At 41.4% G+C, this 20,848-nt stretch overlaps 1 protein-coding gene across 2 annotated transcripts in view; it reads right to left on the bottom strand.

Annotated features, from left to right (window-relative positions):
- Positions 1 to 20,848, bottom strand: part of LOC114872084 (octopamine receptor Oamb) — a 63,526-nt gene that overhangs the window by 27,924 nt on the left and 14,754 nt on the right. For both annotated transcript variants that reach the window (XM_029178858.2, XM_029178860.2), the window contains exon 3: positions 1,225 to 1,331. The gene's annotated coding sequence lies outside the window, so the exon portion shown is untranslated. The remainder of the gene's footprint in view (positions 1 to 1,224; positions 1,332 to 20,848) is intronic.

A 20,848-nucleotide genomic window follows, 5' to 3' on the forward strand; every position in this document is an offset into this window, starting at 1 on the left:
ATCGACGAGTGAAAACAATGGATGAACGGGCCAGTAGAAACGGTGGGTACGTGTTCAGACGAATCCAGGCCAGGTAGTGATAATCCGAAAAGGGATCTCCCAGCGATTTGTCCCAGTCGTTCGCGATCCTCCTCCTTTCTTCATCCAATCCATACGTATCTCGTTCCTTCTTGTTTCTCTATTTCCTTTCTGGATCCTTCGTTTTCACTCTCTCCTAGCTCTGTGTTTCTCCGACACACGGTATTATCGGTGACGTTAACGAATCGCTTGTCATTGCTGTCGACGCATACGTAATGACTTGCACAATTTATGCTACTCCGGTACATAGCCACCATGGAACAACTGAATTAATTCATCATCATTTTGAATTATTTTAATTTTTCATCAAATTGGAGACATTATTTTCTAATTTGCATTCGAGTTAATTCGATAGGATGGTATTTTTCCTCGAGGGAGCAAACGAAACAAGTGGAATAGCTCAATAATAATAGCATGCGGCTTCGAATAGGCGCACGCGTGACCCACGCGACGTCGAACGAATTAATAAATTAGCCCCGTTCCTCGTTTTACATAATGCACGTTCGCGGAACATTCCACTCGATGGCCATTATACAGGGATTAAGTGATACGAGTCGGCCATTGATCAGACGGCGACGAATCACCGGTGCTACTTCTGATAAAACCGTAATCGCATTAGCTCGAGCTCGCAACCAAAGGAGAGGCCTCGTTAAATCAACCTTTCTTTAGCAAATAAAACTCATTCCACCTTCCCTGTTCTGCATCCACCTACGCGATGGATAGGAATCTCCTCGGTGCATCGTGATTTTCTCCGACTACGACTACCACCGCCGTGTTTCCCAACGAAATGTCGATTCTCTCTCTCGTATTCTCGTTCGGTACATTGCAACGGTAAAAGCTCGAAACGTAATACATTCCACGCGTGTTTCTGCGTTGCAAACTCCGCCATCGGATGTACCAGGGACGAGATATTTCCATGGCCAACGGGAACGAGTATAGATGAGGAGATGCGCGCATTCCGGATAGCACGAATGCGATACGAGAAAAGATAAACAGGTTCAACCCTTTCTTTTTCATTTCAACCGATTTTGTTAAGTCTTAAAGAGGATTAATTATTGCAGTGATATACCAAGAATGTCTATTTCCGGTTTTCGATTCTTTCCCGTTAACGATCGCCAAGAAAATCGCACAGCAAAAAGGACTTACCGAGAAAAGCTTTCATTAAAAGCGGATCCGTGGGACGACAGGAGCAGATAATCCAACGGCGATCGAGCAAAGTTCTCGGCATTTGATTTTTTCGAGCGGTCAGGGATCTGGAAGAAGGTTAAGAGATCTGATTAAATTCAACAATTCAATTGACCTTACGGGAGGATGATTTTTCATTTCACGATCAATTAATTGTTCCACGTTATTATCGTAATTTACAAATAATTCACTTCTGCTATTCTCTAAAAAATTATTAAAAATAAATAACATCAGCGGAAAGGAAATCGGTTTAAGAATCTTCAAAAGCACCGTCTCATCTCCGATTAACAAGCCCGATAAACATCCCCATTGTTCCGAGTTTGTTCGTGACTGTCGGTTGAAAAGCGAAGTCATCGCGGGACAATGATTTTCTATTTTCGTCGGTGGCCGAGGAAGAAGCAGCAGCGAGGCACTTGGAGCGAGCCGAAGGACGCCTCGAGTGCTACTTCCGTAGGCAGTTTCTTAAAGAGGGAAACTAATTGGTTATAAAATGGCCTCCCACAGCTTGGCCTTGCAAAGTCGCGTGCTAAGCACCCTCGATTTCCAGCCCCTTGCTTTCTCGCGAACTCGCACGACAGACTCGAACACCACCATCTTCGCCCCTCTCGTCTCGGGATACGCCTGTTAAGGACAGCTTTACGATATCAAACGCGATTTCTTCGCTGTTTCACGGACTAAGAATTTCTTTACCCCCCTCGAGAGGGGATGGAATGATCTTGGACCATCAATAGAAAGATTTCCGAACCTTGAAAATTATATTCTCCGCTCAGGATAGAGTGTTCTGTCGGATTTAGACTGGTCGCGTGATCGTTAGATCTAGAACGAGATTGCATTATGGAAATTGAGTATGATTATCTTGAGATTGTGTACTCGTGCACAAATTATACACAGGTTTCGTTTATATTACGTGCGTACATAAGGAAAGTTGGCTGCAAGATTTTCAAAAGATGTTCAACATTTGCCATTACGTTCAAAGTGTTGGATGTTTAAATTAAAAATTTTTTTCAATCAGTTCAATAATCAAAAAGATAGAGTTTGTGCAGAGGTATCGGCATGGATCAGTTTTGAAACGTTTTACTATCTTTATATCTTGTACGGATATTTTCTTTGCTCGAAAGACAATCGACGAGCAGACGTGCTCGGCTGGTATCGACGACATGTAAAATATTTATCGAATGTCATCGGAGGACGACAAACAAGGAAACGGAAATTGAAGGGAAAACGGTGGTAGTCGGCACGGGACGAAAGGAGGGCAGATCAAAAGACACGTTCTGTAAACTTTTTCCTACGGATGCCAGTCGACAGTCTCGTAAATTAGAGACCGAACGTGCAGTTTACCATTGCAGAATTTTCAATCGTTCTTCAACCAAGTTTACATGTATGGATGGCACGATATTGACGCATCGCTGATGGATTTTCGACCCCTTGCACGAAAGAAGTATCTTAGAAACAGGGATGAATATTGGAGAAATCTTTTGAAAAGTTTGGGTGGTTTTTTTTATTGATGAAGAAATGTTTTTTTCAAGGCAATTATATCAATTACGATGGATAATAATAAATTTCTCCTCTGCTTTTATCAATGAAATAATTCGTATTTAGAACATGTTCGGTGATGCAATAAACAGACAAAAGGGTTGAATCTGAATCAATACCTTTTGTAAAGGGTTCATCCTTGGCACTGGTAATTAATCAGCGCTAACAATTGTTTCTATCTCCATTCAATAGTCAATCAACGACAGTAATATAACGTCTAAATTACAGGATACTGTGAAAGTTTCGAAAATTTTAGTTGCTGCTAGTGCTCGCTGTTTCGAATTCTCATTATCCAGTCTCGTACACGACAGAGTTAACAAAGAGGCTCGTTTTCAGTCTCGTTTCAGTACGACAATAGGTTGACTCGCTGAGCTAATAGTAATACAATAATCTTATCCTTTGTTCCCCGTTACACAGCTCTTTCTCTTTCTCGCGCAATCTTCTGTTTCTCGTTACTAGTAGTTGCAGCCAGTAATCAATAGCATTTCACTAATTGCAGTAATTCATACACTTTGCAGTTTTTAAATTGACAAATATTTGTATCTTGATTTTAAAAAATATTTCCTAAGCCATTAAATATTTTTTAATTCTTAATTTAAAATAATGTAAATAGTAATACAGCATAGAATAGAAAAGAAGAAAAATATAACGAAAGGGGTAGTTCAGTATCCTGCAACAACCTTTTGATCCTGATTATAAAATCTCTAACAGTACAAAACTTATTCTCAAAAATAAAAATAAAAGTTACAAACCACTCGACACTAAAAACTCAGTTTCATACGGTATCCTGACAAACTCCTGTCGGGGAGGATACATATTTTTTCCCCCGAGGGACTCGCGAGTCACAAAGGCGGGTCTGCTCGATTTTATGTTTAATTTCGCCCACCGACGTCCACGGATCTGCGGGTTATTGCGACCGTGTCGCGAACCAGAGGAAAAATATGTGCTCGCCCGAGCGACAAACGTAGGCGAAAGCTAATGACGCGTCGGTAAATGAAAAACAAGCCGCCTTCTCTTTTTATTCACCGTTTCGTAATTTATTAAATTCCGCCCCGCCAAGTGGGGGGTAGGTTTTTCGTGTGCGCACGAGCGTGGGAGGCGTGTAAATTCGTTCGTCCATCGTTGCCCAGGTTCAAGTAGCATCGTCCATGAAAAGAGGACGTTGGAAAAAGGTATGGCCGTTTTTAACCCCGCATGGAAACGAAAATATTCATAAGAGTAACCCTTGAGGAAGAAAAAAAAATGTTCCAAGCATCTGCTAGAAATTGCGATGAGAAAAATGAGTGGAAATTCGCGAAAATCTATGTTACAGCGTGTCGCATTATTTTTTAATAAATCTAAACATTTGGTAAAGGATCTTATAATCGCGTTCTGCCAAAAGGGCTTAAAAGGAGATAGAGTAAACGAGAAATCAGTGGAAGGTAGATTCGAAGTTAGAGCCTATAGGACACAAGATACAAGAAAGCTGAAAGGATAAATGAAACGACGCGCAAACCACGAGATATTCGCTTTCTTCTTTTTTTCGAAAAGATAAAGGAAAAGAGAAAGGGCGCTGGGTCGGCGTGAACCATGACATTTCTCGACGAAACACGAGGCTTGTTTGTAGAACACGCGGTAGAAACACATCCGCGGGTAATTTCATATCGGGGAAGCTGTTTCCACGGTATGCAAATAAATTCTAATGTTTCTGTCTTCGTGTGTATTATAACTACGACGACGGGAAATGCTGGTGAAGTTCGCGATGTCCGGGAAATAATGCCGGTTAAGGCATCGTCGACGAAATTACGGAAAATAAGAGAGTTACAAGTATTATCTACTTTGTAAGAAAATAATAAACCAGGATCTAATAAAAAAATCTTAAATCCCCATCGTATCTTAGACAACGCGATACAATCTTCACCTTAGTCGGTCGCACATCGGAAACCGCCTTTCGTCTGGCTATTTGTGAATTCGCAGCGACGACGTTCGCAGACGCGGGTGCAATTACGCTCGCGACACGCCCCGTTAGCTGCTTCTCTTAACTGGCCGATCTCTAATTCCCAGCGCCGTCGATTCACGGCTGGCTGGCTCTAATCAACCCCGCCAGTCGACACGAGGACTGCCACCCTCTCTTACCACCCCCCTTTAACCGGCAAATCGCCGTTTCGATTACATGCCGCGCCACGATGCCGTACTCCGTGCGGAAACGCGCTTGTTCCGCTTCCTTACGTCGATACCGTGAGCTTTCCACCGGTAATTGATTGTTTTCCAGGCCGATTTTCAACGTACATCGAGACCGAGCCTCGATAGATTTCCCGAACAAACTTGCCGGATAATTGTTTTCGATACTTTTGTAAGGTGAAGTCTATTATAAAGAAAATTAAGAATATTTTTCAATATTGCACTTGTAAAGATTGAAAAATGAAATAAACGGAATGAAAGTTTATTTTAAGTTAAAGTTCTATATTTGCACAATAATTGTAGTATAGGCATGTAAGTAGTATAACCCCGTATATGGTCAGAGGCGAGGTTCGTGTTCCCTTGATCGAATAAGTAGTACAAGTCAATATATTGTCAGGCGAAAAGTGTCGTGCTATAGATTACGGTCTATACCGTGGAATAAAGCAAGGAAGGACAAGTTTAAGACGCAAATATGATATTTTAAAGTGTTCTAACAGAAATATAATAAAATTTTTCAATTTTATTGTCCGAAGTATTTCATGAACTGTTGATATTTTTTGTACGTTGCACCCTAATGCTTTTTGAAATAGAATAGTCGATAGAATTGATCTGGGAAATATCACGCGGACCCATTAAAAAGAAGGCAACGAAATAACACGTCGTAACGGGTATAAGCTGACTGCTACTTCCGGTGTCCATCTACCGAGAGCATCGTCGCGTAAATCACCAGGGACGGTAGCGAAACGAAGGAAGAAGCGTAGCCAACGAAACGGAATTTATTGCGGCCCCTTTCCACCGCGCAATCTTTATCGCTGCTCGGTCGAACTTTAAATCTCGCCCACCTTTTAGAAGCGACGCGATTTTCACCGAAATTCGTGAAACGATCGCGAGATCGATCCTAAATCGATTCCGAACCGTGGAATCCGGGTACCGCGATTTAACGTTTGCCAACCGGTCGCGAAATAAGACGTTCACGGATATTTATGGGGCAAATTCGGGAGAATTATTTCAGTCTCTTGGGCGACACTCCGAGTAAATAATGAAACTTGCTTCTGGGAATGGTGTTCTACATTTTCAATATTTTAATGAAGTCGCAGAAGTTTCTATGGATTAGACGGTCAGACGTGGGAATACGAGACTATGAGTCTTAATTAATTAGCTGCATTCTGCGATGTTTATACCGTTCTCTTAAGAAATGATTAGAAATGAAATGTTCCCATTTCAACTCAAGTTTCCCTCGACTAGCTAATTTCCTGAATTTCAGCGAATCGAACGCAATGCCATCCCCTCTGAAATCCACCCTCTTTTTCTAACCGCGGTATTTATCAAATTTTCCCTGAAATTTAGCTGGAAAACCGGTGCTTCGCTACAATGCTTGCAAGAACGAACAGAAATTACATTCCATTTGACTTTTCACGATGATTTAACGTCCATTCTCTCGAAGAAGCTGCCTCGTTCCCCATCGTGGCTCGTTATCGCCGTTCTCCCGCGGTTATCGCCGTTATCGTCGCCATTGTGATCGGTCGGGGGTAGTTTTCCCGATCGGTTCTTCCCTGTGGCTCTTTCAGCCGCTCGTTGATACCCGTTTTCACGGTCGAATGACGTCGTCACGATGAAAAGGGGAGCGAATAGAACCCGTTACCAACGAAACGAAAGGAACAGGACCGGTCTGTTTGAGTAGAAGAAGCTTGAACAGCGGTGGGACAGTATCGTTGACGGAGATCTGGCTATTGGAAATGTTCGAGAAGATTTTTAACCGACTCTTAAGGCAACCTGTTCGTGGTAGCGACGTTTTCCACGCGAAACACACCCTGTCGATATAAAAGAAAACGTTCACGAGATTGAATTTCGCGTCGTTTCGAAAAGAATTCCGTGCTTCGAAGATTGTCTGCTAAACTGGAAATTGTCATGCTTACTTTTCGTTATATTAGCCTCGATGGGATTGTAAATGGAAATCTCTGATTGAATCAAAATTTAAGGGGAAATTTGTTATTCGCACTTGAAATTGTCGTAAGTGCTATTTTGCAATACTTTTATGTTAAATTTTTTACCTTTTAAAATCGAGGAACAAATGTCTCGATACCCAAGAAGATAAGAAAAAGATAAGTAACTATCGCTAAATTATCGCAAATGGATAAATGAAACGTGATATCTTTCTTTATTTTGCACCCCGATTCCCGTGTAAGGGGTCGTTCGTACAGGCTTTAACGGATTTTTCTTGAGGTAAGGTTTAATGACTCGTAAGTGATGGAGTGTTGGAACCTTTTTTCGATATCCCATTGAATTACACCGGTAGATTTATTTGATAATTCTTGAACCATGAGGTCGAGCACACACGAGAGGAGTAAGAGTTCACCAACAAGGTGAATCATTAATCAACGACCGGAAAGATGAAAATTATGGAAGCGTTAAAGAGGAACGAGCAAATAAATATTTTTATTCCGAATCACGTTCCTCTTACCGCGTGGAACAGCGGCATGATCGTTTGCGATCACGTTTCTGCTGCTACAGCGCGAAGCAATTACGAGGTTGTTGAATAATCCCGTCACGTGGGCCATGGAACCCATGGAAACCTCCGTACTACGCATTAATATTTCTTTGTTACGTAAGTTCATCACTATGAAGGTGAACGCATGACAACTACCGCGTATTTAATACAAAATCATTCGACATGAAACATAAGAGAAAGAATGACTGATTTCCATTAAACCACCCTTTACCGATCAATCCATGGAATCGCAACCCCTCTGAAAATCACTCGAAACCGGGACAAAAGCATCCTCGGCATCGGCAACGCAAAACAAACCTCTCAATTCATCTATTTACCTTGGAATCCACCAGCACAGTGGCTCCGGTTCACTTGAAGCCAAAGCAAGCTTCAGGCTTGGAGTTTATCAAACGAGGGTTTTCTTTCTCCGGAGTGAAAAACACGGACGAAAAGTCGCACAACGAGGATGGTTTTAAAGCTTGGGGGACTCGAGAGAACAACGTGGTAGAGGTCAAAGAAAAATGAAAGGGGATGAAAAGTACAGTGAATTGCAAAAGTATATTCCTCACCTTTTAATTAATAATTATTCGTATATGATACCATCTCTACGAAATAATAAAGATTTAATTTTTATAAATATCGAATGTAATGCAATATATGTACAATTCTTTTGAAATAAAATAATGAAAATAAAAGCAAGAAGGGTGAATACTTTTTTCACCCACTGTACGTCTCGGTACACCTTTGAAAAAGTATAATCGACATCGAGAAAAAGCCAGACAACGACGCGTTAATGCGAGGTATAAGCTATTCGATTGATCACCGAGGCGCCAATCATTCTCTTTAATAAGCACGTAGTCGCAATTAAGGAGTCTTGTCTCCGTTTCACCTCGCCCATTTCGATCTTTAATTTACCAGCACGTCGAATTCACTTCGCCTTTCGTCCCCGTGCAATCTGCGTTCGCAGTTACCCGAGAACTTGCCGCGAAACGAAACTTGCAGGAAATTGCTTGGAAAAGGCGAGAACAGAAAGGAATTTTGTTAGTTCGTTGTTGCTTTACAACGGTGGCAAAGGGTTTCGCTTTTGCTTGTCGAAAACAGTGTAAATTTGCCGAGGGTTCTTGTATTACACCGCTGTTCATTTAACGAAAGTTCGCGTCGAACAATATTTAACTAATTATTAACATTAATTAACACGCAGGTATCGATGTATCGATAATTAAGAAAATTTCCACTGCGCTATGAATTAACGATAGAAAATTATCAGCGTTCGTCGGGGAAAAATAGCAGGATCCTGAAGTTTCTAATCAAAGCAAAATTGCCCGTTCATGATAAAACTCTCCGTCCACTTGGTAACAAGGTTGACGAAGAGCAGGTTACTCGATACTCGGCGATACGTATCCCGAAGGAACGGGAGGAGGAGAAAAAATTTCATCGCGGTTTGCCTCGGGGTTGAACGACGATGCGTTAGAAGCGAAGAAAAGTTAACCGTTAATTCGAGTGAATTATGATTGTTTCACGGTAAAGTAGCAACAGTGGGATGAAAAATTGTCGACGCCTCGTTGAAACATTGCAAAGATCAATTCAGAATGAAATAATAAACCTCCAACTACAAATTGGTAATAATTAGCTTACGTCAGACGAGCCTCGCTTGGTTACGGAATACCTGAAGAAACTTTCAACCAGGATGGCACAGTTTCAGAAAGGATCGTTCGAAAAGAAAAGCTAATGCCGGCACAGCTAAAAAGCCACTTTCCAATTCGAAGGTGGAAGAGAGGAACAGGGTTGACAAAATGCTGCAGCTGCAAATCCGTGAGCTTACTGAACCGTGTCAGCGTGTGCACGCGGCAGCTTTTTGCGCGAGTAATCAAGCATCGGTGCCAACCATTCCACTAAACGTTCCTCTCGAAAAGCCAGCCAAAGGGAATAGCGTCGACCATTGTTCCCGACGATTCTCTGTTACTAAAGTTCAATGAACTTTATCAATTTCTCTTGATCAATTGTTCTCCTACAGCTTCCACAGAGAGAAACCAACGCTATTTGTTTCGAAAAATATTTTCACGATGGTTAAGCTACTTTCTGGTGAAAAACCCTGGATGATACGCTCGTCTGTTTTTTTCGCGACAGTTTATCGACCGTTCGATCGCTGTGCAAACACTCGACGACTGAAAGGTTGCATTAGAAATGTTATCACAGCAATACGGCAGGAGATAACCGGAGATAGGATCAAGTTCAATATGCACTCGTGAATTCGAGTGAATACCGATACAAAAGTTTCTCTTTGAGCTTGGAATACCACTCGAAAGAGACAATGCTTTGTTCTACGTATTTTACAAAGTAAAAAAAACCTTCGAATTTGTTTTCGTTAAAAATACAAATTACAAAATAGCAGGAGAGAATTTAATATTCAGACGCTAGACTATAATTCAAATTTTCTGTACAGTTCAGCCTTGGAGCTGGAGTATAACGAGGCTTTAATTATGGATCGAAACGACCATAACCCAGAACGTTCGTTTTCCAACAGTACGTTCAATGTTTGCGGCTATCGTTGTAATATAAGGGGACTTTATCGAATGATCGAAACGCGTCAACCTTCGAAACCCCATAATGGTGATTACAGAATCGACCTATCGGGAGTGTTTCGAGAATGTTGATCAAGTTCCAGCTGATCTGACCTGGCCTACGAACTCGAACTAGTTTGATCCTTGGTTCGTTATGGGTTAACTTGGAACAAGGGGTAAGATATTACCGGTAAGTTTACCGTGCAAACATTCTCGAATGGATCTTGAAATTATTTATTTTTCCAAACGAGCTGCAACGACGCAGCAAAAATAATATTAAGTGAAAAACGTTTCCTAGGCAATCTGATAATTGGTGTATCTCGAGATCCAGCTAATTCCCTCGCAATGGATCTCGTCTTGTTTCTCGAGGGTGGTTCGGATTTCGCCAGGCTTATCACCGTGGTCAAAGTGATTTCCAGTTTTGCAGGGGCTTACCTGAACGGCTCGTGATACTCTTCCTGTTCACCTTGCTTCAACCTAATCCCCCTTATCCCGAAGATAAACAGATTTGGGAGGTTGTGGATCTGCTAGCCTCGTAATGGTTACTCGGCTATCCTAATGCCACCGTTTGATCGATCGACCGTGAGTACTAAGGCGCTTCTACCCTAATACGTCAAGTTTTTAATTTCAAATTGTCTTCATTTCTTTGTCAAGGCGATGAAAATCGTCGTTGTAAAATTAAATGAATTAAAATTGAAGTTGAAGCGGGACGCGTCTTTGAATTCTCGCGGTAATATAATTAACAAAACCCCGCGAGTGTTCCGATACTCGTAAACGGCAGTGTATCTACTCTGCTTCTATCCACTCGACGTTCTCTGCTTATGTAATTTCACCGGTTCCCCTCTGCTGTATCTTCGCCGTGTTTGGCCGGGTTGGGGAGATCGATTCGCAGACGCCTTTTCACGGACGCTCGGTTTTGCCGATAGGTCAACCGTGCTTCGACTACTGATTCCGACAATCGGTGGTTCTTTGAAAGCCGCGCTTGTGAAAAAAAAGGTGAGAATGAATTAGACGCCAATTGAAATCCAACACGGTTGTCGCAGTCAGAAGTTGGTTCGAGTTTCTCGAATTCCGAAAGGAACGATCGGTATTTCATCGAGAAAAATAATTACACGCGATCTATCGACGACTCGAATCGTCTATTAACGGAGCAACGTAGCCTGGATAGATTTGATTCCGATAATGGAGCAGCCGCGTAGGCGTGCGGCTTGCATGCAATACTCCTGATTTTGCTAATGGAGGATAATTTAGGCGGCAATTAAGAGCTCGATCGAACGTGGCTTGTTAATGGTGACGCGTACACGTTTATGGACGTCGTCTCTCCTGTGACGCTTTTTTCGACGAAACGCCACACCTTTGTTGTTTCACAGATTCGTCAGGTAACGACGAAGAATCGGAAAGATAAACTTAGCTGTCAAAACGATGGAGAGAGCTATTTCGAGAGGAATTAATGGATGTATCTTTCGATAAAAAGATTGCAATTTGAAGGGAACCAATAATGAGAGAAAAGAAACTAAACTTATACAAGTTCGAGAAAATATTTTAGAATAGAGTAGGATAGTGATTAGACAAGTAGAATAGGGTCAGAAGATGGTCAGACAAGTGGAAAAGGGTAAGAAATTCAAACTAGTGGGCCAACAAGTAGTATAAGTCGACGAATGGTCAGACATAAGGTGATCAGTCAAGTGGTACGTGTCTGAATGATGTTCGGACATGTGGCATGGCGCCAGCAGATGGTGAGACAAGTAGAATAGGGTGAACAGTACATAACTGGGTGGTATTTCGGATATATGTCCGACAAGTAGAGTAGATATACCTACTCGTCAGACAAGTCCAACCGAGACGGTAGAGAAACAAATCTCGTACCTACTTTCGTACAACTAGAAGAAAAATCTGTTACCCGAAGATTAGGTAAATGTACAGCAGCTTAAGTGCATTACACCGGCTACTTAAACTAATTCCAGCCAAGACAAATGGGAAAACTGTAAGACCGTTCGCTTTTCGCGAATTTCATTTCCCTGTTACCCGACGTGACCCACTGTACGAAGACTGGAAAAAGGAGATAAACGAAGGAGAAACAAGGGGTGAAACACATTTGTCTCCGGAGAGGCAGCGAGTGCAATACAAAGTAGCCTCTTTAACTGGCTCCAGAACGCGGAGACGAACCGGCGAAAGATCATTCTTTCTTTTTTTTTCCTTCTTCTTCTTTTCAGGTGCTGCGCAAACCAGGGTGCTCGTAATTTCTACGGCTCAACCCCGGAAGCTACACGGGATTTGGCCCGCATTTAACGAGCGAAAAGAGATGCCAAGGCATTATAAACTTTCCTATATCCGTACATGATTCATGTATGTGTTCTGTTAGCAATTAAGCTCTAGAGAGTTCAACTAGAATATTTATTCTAACAGACAAATAACGTAGTTTGGATGAAATAAATTTAATTAATTGGACCTCGAATTCTTTGAAATTCTTTGAAATTCCCGAAGTTCAATACTGGTTATGAACTGGCCATTTCTTGAACGAAATGGTTTTCTATAAGAGACAGAAGTCGACGTACGCGGTTCGATGGATTCGTGAATGGAAACACATTTATCCGTCTGCCCGGCGCCGATATAGTTTCCCAGAAGAGTGTTTCCTATCTCGACGACCCTTCGAATCGATCATATCGGACGTTCCAGATCCGCTCGAGCGTGTGTCGAGGGTGCAGTTGCACAGCGCTGCAAAGTATTCTATCGGATTACCCGTCGGATCGATTCCTCGCAAATATCGTCCGACCAAATGTACGGAAGCGCGTGTTTCGACAACCGGAAAAACCATCGATCATTTCGCTCTTTCGAAAAAATAATACGTATAAATTTATTCGGCCTGGTTGTACGTGCATACACCTTCGTCGTAATTATATTTCTGAAATGTTTTATAATTACGCGCATTGTGATACAAAAGCGTATTTTATGAAATCGTTCCCAGCGAACACGACCCAGAAACATTCCCACGGAAACGTAAGCATGGTTAATGCATGAATACGCGAGCTGCCCATCGAAAACATTTTCAAACGATCTCTCCCTTAGTATCCCGTAAAATATTATTATTAATTCCCGCCCCCGCGATTCTATGCAAATGCGCGATCACACCGAGCGAAACCTGCCTCCTCCGATCCGCGAAACCGTGTAAAAACTCCGACGGTTCGTTTGCATTCAAATAAACCGTGACAAATGAACAATTGATTCGCATCGTTGCAACTGACCCTTCGAACGAAATAATGTCATCAGGGAGGTTTAAAAAAAAAAGATATTACACCACGTTGGACGATGTCCCTTGAAAGTGAAATTTAATGGAATTTATCGAAATTAAATCAGATGTTTAAAATAGTAATTTTTATTATCACGTATTTTTTCCCAAAAGACTTTTGAGATAATAAAAGAATCGTGTCTCGTTGTCGTATATTTCAGGACCGATAAACCGGCAGAAACGGTTCGCGTTATTCCAAAGGAATCGTTTAAGCTGCTCGAATCATGCAAATGCCGAGCACAAATTCCTGGCCTCATTCGTTGCTGACGTTTCAATTCTGGAAAACCGCTTCACGGATACGGATCATGTTCACGGAATTGAACGCATCAGCCATCGAAACAAGTATCTAGAAAATAGAGTAATACCTCTTGTACATCGGTATATCCGTCGAATTCATCTTGCGGAACGCGTACATGCGCCTTTTCCCAAAAGGACGCGTACAATTTCGAATAGAAATGATCATTCGAACCTCCATCGAAAGGAATAAAATTATAATCAAAGGTCAGGAATATTAAATTTTCAAACAAGGAATTTAATACAAGATACTCCGATCTCTTCTGTTACATTATTCAAATTATGAATAAGTAACTGGAATAAAATAACACAGCATAAAATTCTCTGTTACCGATAAACGAATGAAAAGAATAACAAACAAACAGAAATATCAATAGAAAATATCATCTTATTCCGTGCGTTCCAACGATTTCCCTCTCTCTATCTCCGTTCACAAAAGGAATCGGAAAAAAGCGAGATGAAATTCCAGGTATCGGGAAACCGGAAGGCGGAAAACGAGTCGTGCGCGGGTTTCCGAGGCAAGGCAAGTAGAATGAACCACGGCAAAAGGAGAAATCCGGCAAGCTGGTGGAAAGATCGCGGATGGGAGGGAAAGACGAGACACGTACGAGATGCTCGGCCCATATAAAGACATCGCTTCGACCGCAGACAACGGCAACGAGGATGTCAACACGAGTCTGTACGTGGGTGTGGATGCTGATGGAGACAGGAAGAGTCTCGTTGGAAGTGGAAGAAAAAAAAGGAAGACTCTGTAAGGCGAAGGTGAGACCAGAAAACAGGATTTCGCGAGCGGAAAAATCGAAACGCCGAACATCGTTCGACCCCGTTCTTTCCCCGCCCCCCCTCCGGTGGAAGAAAATCTTCTTCGACATTTTTCCGAATACGCTGCCTTTTCTATCTTGATTTTTCACTCGAAACGAAATATTCCGCGGCGGGAGCTGCTTAGCGAAGCTTGAAATGGTGACATTCTTTGCCGGTGAACACCAAGAGAATTCTTGAATAGAAAATTCTCGGAATTGTCACTGACTTTTCACTTCCTCCCTCGAATAAGATTATTTTCTTATTCGAAGAAACTTACATATTTACAGATGATAGAAACATTGCTGGAAATGCACCTCGATAAAAATGTTGAAAAATTGAAAATTTCAAGGGGTATTTGCAGAATTAATATATGTAAGAATATCTCCTAAACTAATGTCGACCTCTCCCAACACTCCCCCTTACAATATATCCAACTGATGCTCAAATCGGAGATATGTGACCTTTTATGCATATTTACCGATAAATGTAATGACTGTTTCATCTATGTTCGTCAAAAGTTTAAACTTTTCCGTTTAAACACGTGTCAGCCAACTGCCACCCACGCAGTTCAATATTCACTTGGCTGGAAATTGTACGCCCGAAACACGAGTTAATTACGCTATCTAACGTATTTAGAGTGGTAATTTACAAACGATCAATCTGCCGTAATTATCAGCCGTTATTGTGAGCGAGAAGGGATCGGTATTTTCGCGGAAACACGAGAACGTTCGTAGTCGGTACGGTCGTGTAAACTGCCGAAGGCGAATCGGGTAAATATTACATCGCAACGCATCGAGCTTGCATCGAGAACCAAGACGATATCGAAACCCTTTGAACTGGCATGCTATCGATCCCTAAAGGTCGAACAGTTTAATCCGCGAATGAGATCTGCGAGACGTACGGTGGCTAAAGAGCTCCGCCAAGGAAATGAAGAGCAAAGAAATGAAAGTAGAGTTGCAATTGAAAGGAGAAAAATCGTGAAACGAGGGAAATCGTTTTACAAAAGTAGCAGAATAAAAATAATAAAATTGAAGAATGTAAAAGGGTAGGTGCACCGTTCTCTGATCGCGTCAAGATCGAAACAAAGGGAGGGTAAAAAGTAGAATGAAAGTAATGAAAGAGGGAAACGCTTAAAAGCGGCTGAATAAGAAGTAACTCGCGTGAAAAGATCAAAAAACAAACTGAGAGAGCCGGGGGAAAATGTTGAACAGACCGGAAACGAGGGAATGAAAAAGGCAGACGTAAACGAGGTGGATGAAGTCCGAAGAAAGGAGAGTCGGAACAATTTGTAAGAGGAATTTACAGTAATCTAAGAGTAGGAGGGACGATTTTAAAACGTCGACGGGGAAACTGCGTGAGAAAAAATAATTAGATGCCAACAGAGTCGGAGTAGTTTAACTGTTCGAGAAAAAATGAACGTCGGTTAAAGCGTGAAATCTAGGAAAAATAAAGACAAAATGGAAGAAAGAAAAGAATAATGAATGAGGTAGAGGAACGCGTGCATAGATGACAGCTTTCGCTGAATGGAGATCGTAGATGAAACCGGAAGAAAGCTCTCGACATGATAAGTCGGTATATACATTACGACCCATTAAGAGACCGTGCCACGCACAACCAACGACTACGGGAACAAAGTGACTCGTTGGTAGCTTTAAATGCCGCTGCTTTCTTTCCTCTCTTTCGAAACGTGAAAGATCGTTCGGCATGCGTCACCTGGAAATAAAGTAACGAACGAGCGACATACTCCTCGGAGGAACTCCGACTCCCGCCGTGTACTTTACGAAAATTGCGCAATTTATCGTGCCGTACATTTTCGTGGCACGCGCGATTCGTTTCGATGCAAGGAGAAAATTCAGAGTAAAGAGTATACGGGATAAAGAGAGTCATGAATTATAACGATATTAATTCTAAACAACTGAAAGGAAAAATTTTCGCGAACGCATCGAAACGCGTTATATTCTTCGCGCTATAATAATTCACCCTAAACAACAACGCGTTATCTTTCGCACTGCATACACGGTGGCGGCATATAAATCTACCGATTTATAACCTCCATAAAATAGAAAAAATTCTAGCTTGTAATACCGATATATGGATACGGGAACAAAAGTTATCGAAGGAATTTCGGATAATCAGAATTGAACCTGTATGAATATTTTCGAATGTTCCGTTTCTAAGAAGCCGGATCCTCGGAATTTCTCTCAGGGATCGATCGATGGAAATGCGGCAAAGGAAACAAAGAACACTTAATCAAGCCACGTTTCGCGGGCTAATTGTTTCAGACGTGTTCAATTTTCCAATTAGCGAGTCAGTGGTTGTTCGTGCAGACGGATCCCACAATGCAGCTGTATCTCGCGTGTTCGACGTGTCAGCAACCGCCACGCGAGCGAATATGTTTTGTTATGGATTCGTTTTGTTTGGCGAACTTTCCCACCGTTTCGTATACACGCCTCGTGTTTGCACCGACTGGATATTTCAAATCCTTCCTTTGGAAAATCTGGAAAATAGGGCGCCAGTGGAAACATTATAAACTATCCTTCTTGTTTCCATTTTTCATGACACACCGTTAACATTACAATTTTTATTCTATATAGTCATTTAAATTTAATTTTCATCTATTCGTTTAATTATTTAATTAACATAAACTTTCGATACCTATTGACATACTAAAAAAGGGAAAAAAATGTAAAGATAATAGTGTACACGTGTCAACATAACACGCGACAAGATAACGTATCAGATGAGATGATGATCGAGAGCCTATAATGTTTATCCAGAAACGAGAGGCGTTTAAAATATTCAGCTTGAAAAAACTGGGCTATCAGAGGACATTTATCGGTTTCCGTCCGTTCTTTCGACTCAATTCTGTCCCCCATTGTTCTTCGAATATCCCGAACGATAACCCGGCGGCTCGAAAATGGTCAGTCGAACGAAAAGAATTTTTCTGTTTGCAAGAAGAAGCTGCCTTGCAAAGAGTTGAACGATCGAACGGCTAATCCCGTGCTCAGCCTACGAAATTCCGGGAATTGCTGGAACAGAGGGAAATAATCTCGTCGACGACGGGATTACAGACTAATTCGAGTAATCCAGCCTTTAGTGTGTTTACGTTTAACACAATTCCACGGGCTTTCTTCGAACGAGCCCCGTCGTTTGGCAATAAATTGTTGGCCGTTCTCGATTGAAATTCGAAAAAATTCCGAATCGAGGGACGAAAGTGAACTATTTGGAATCGATTCGAGGACAGATGATGGACGACAGGACGGCGTACAGTGACTCGAAAAAGTAATTTATCATTCCGAAGTAGCATGTGACTAGGAATAACTTCTTGAATAGCGAGAAATTTGACAGGAACGCATGATTGATTTTGTCCAGTTCTTTCGATAATCAGAGGTAATTAATTCCTGAAGCGAGGAAAAAAATTTCTCCAAGTTTTCACGAATATTTGAGAGCGAGAACTTGGCGCCTTATAATGAAAAATGAATATTCAATTTTATCATTTGCAAACGATGAAATATTAAGAAGACAGAACAATTAATTCCAGAAGAAGTGTAAGAAAGATTCAATCCCTCTGTTTCCGATTAATCGTTCGACGCTGCAGGGAAAGGTAAAACAGAGCTCTCGAAGTTCGTAGGGTGGCAGAGTTTCTCGAATTTCAGGGAGCGATAGAGGATAGATCGACGGCCAGCCGGAAGTGACGTATCCGTTGGGTTGCGGTGGGTCAGGCACGTACCCGACCAGAATTCTGGGTGTTTCTGTGACATACCAAGGACTTTTGAACCGGCACCCTAGCCCTCGAATATCTACGAGCTACCCTTGGTGTCCAGGTTCGAGAGGGTAGGCTCTCCAGTTCCCTTTGCTTGTACAAAGGGCGTTCAAAGATTTCAAATAATATGGAATTATTAAAACAAATTAAGAATTATTTTGTATTCTTAAAATCATTCTTAATTAGTATCACCAAAAATTAGGATTTTATTTAAGAAGTTAAATCTCGACCCACTTAAATGAAACACCCTATACAAATCCCTGACCCTTACCCTCTGGGACAACCTTCCGAAGGGGTAAAACACACCCCATCGACCAAGTGGTTCAGTATTCCGGAATACCGTTCTGGTATTCCAACTATTAGTGGACGATTTAATTAATGAACGTTAGCAGGAATTAACGAGTTCCAGTTAAGCAGCTAATTTACCCTTTTGTTACCCCTACAACCGGTTTTGTTCGTTACGAATTCCAAAACTCGACTGGGAGAGAGGGGTTAAAATCGTTTAACACGCTCTGATTGATGCCATAAATTTAATACTTAATGTAATATTTAAATCATCGTGTTTTTAATAATAATTATTGAAGTCTCCCCTCTTAATCTTCCTGTTTATTCAGCGAAGAATTTCTCTGCGGGTTCTCGAACTTGTATTTCTAAGACGAGGGTTGCTTTTGCAAGAAATCTTCTTTGTTTTCCGAGCATTTAAAAAAACATCACGATTCTTGACCATGGACTTGCAAAATTTATGTAACGAAAGGTCCTTGTATTAAGACGAGAGAATTTAAAGGGTAGAGATGTTATTCGATTTTGAAGTACCTTAGTCTGAAAAGTTTTTCACCCCTGCGACACGGTCCAGGGAGTTTGTTTCGAACTAGCAGCACTATTTGAACTCGGATTGTCGAGTTGACTGTTTGCGGTGAAATAGCGAGGGCAACGTGCACAGAGATTCGAGAGTGTGTTTGGCAGCAGAGAAATGAGAAAGGTCTAATTTATCTTGATACGATTCAACCCTTCATCCTAACAATTGTTGTACGAACCATTCTTGTAAAATATAAGAATTTTCTTCTCGATTTTCTTTCGATGAACACGAAGTTATATTCATAAAATTCCTTTTCAGGAAATGATAATGTGACCCACTTTACGCCATGACAAATTGATTAATTAAATTTTACTCTGAATTCGCTCACGAATCTATCGGATTACCAGGCGATCGCGTCTCTGGAAGCGTCTCGGTCCCTCGATCTTATTATCGTTCAATTACAAACCGTCCCCCCGTCCGTTCGAGGACAGATTTACCGGAGATAAAAAGATTTCAGTTGACCCTCGACAAACGGCAATTTCGCGAGAAGCAGTTCAAGTAGCCGCGAACCGATTAACGCGATTAAATCGGCCACAGCAATGGGACTTGGTTTTCCGAACTAACTATTCCTCATCGATCCCCCTTTCCCTTCTAGGATCAATTAAATCTTCCCTATAGCGGCAGGATATTAAAAGAAAGAAACAGAACGCGAACCAACTGGCCGAATATTGAATCGAAATTGAACAAAATCCCTCAGAATACACGGTGGATGAAATCCACCCTGTTTCGATAAGAAGAAAATTCCTCGTAATATGGGGTTAAAAATTTCTTTCTTCAATGCAGAAAGAAACAAAGGTGAAAGGGCTCGGGATTTGCCACTGGAATGGATTTTTTTGGTTATCTACTTTAGAATGATAAACGACATCCGTGGACCGATGGCAACGAAATGAAAAATCGTTCCAAGAATTTCACGCAAACGGAATGTGAAAACGCTCGCGAATCGAAAGTCAGTAAAAGGAAGGAAAAGATAAGGGGGAAAATTTATTTAAAAAATGAACCATCAAACGGCGGAAGCTTAAGCTTCCCTCGTCTGGAGCTCATTTTTCAAACGCAAACGAACCTTTTAACGCAAGAAACTTCCCGTTGATAGGATGGTAACTAAAAAAAGAAAGATTCGAGGGAAAAAGTATATGTACCGCCGAGGAGAACGTTGCGTTTATAACGATCCGTTGAATTCGACGAGACTGAACTAGAGACAGAGAAAAAAATGGAAGTTGGTGGTTTCAACGGATTGAAAACAAGTCTTACTTTTTCCTATCGCGTCTTCTTCTCTGCTTTTCTTTTTTATTCTTCCTCTCGAAACTCTCCTCGCCAGACTTTCACGTAAAATTCACGTCACTTTACCGCCTCTTCGTCTTCGTATTTTCGATGCGCCACTTTTCATCCAATGAACACGTCGAACGAATTATCAAATTCAAGTCGTCATCGTTTCAACGACCAAGTTTTTAACGTCGATATTTCTCACTCAGCACCGCTGAGTATTAAAATTTACATTTTAGGAGAACCGAACAGTTTGTGCTGTTTTATGCATCGTGGTCTTTTCAATTCTTATACAATACTGTTTTAATATATACTTTCCGTAATCTCCTAAAATGTAACGTAGCACGATTCCAAGTTTCCCCATCGATTACCACAGAAATCGCGGTATTGCGTGAACCACTGCTTTCCATCAACTTCCACCAACCTCGAAACCCATAACTCTAATGTTTCGTAATTATTAGAAAAAAGAAACATGGTAACGGTACGTTAAACCAATTCCTGTCGCTAGGTTAATTCTTGGAACATTTGGTACAAGAAAATTCGAAGAATCTAGGAATAATCCTTAGAGGGTTAACTTAGAAAT

The sequence above is a fragment of the Osmia bicornis genome, chromosome 9 (assembly GCF_907164935.1).
Source record: "Osmia bicornis bicornis chromosome 9, iOsmBic2.1, whole genome shotgun sequence".
NCBI lineage: Eukaryota > Metazoa > Arthropoda > Insecta > Hymenoptera > Megachilidae > Osmia > Osmia bicornis.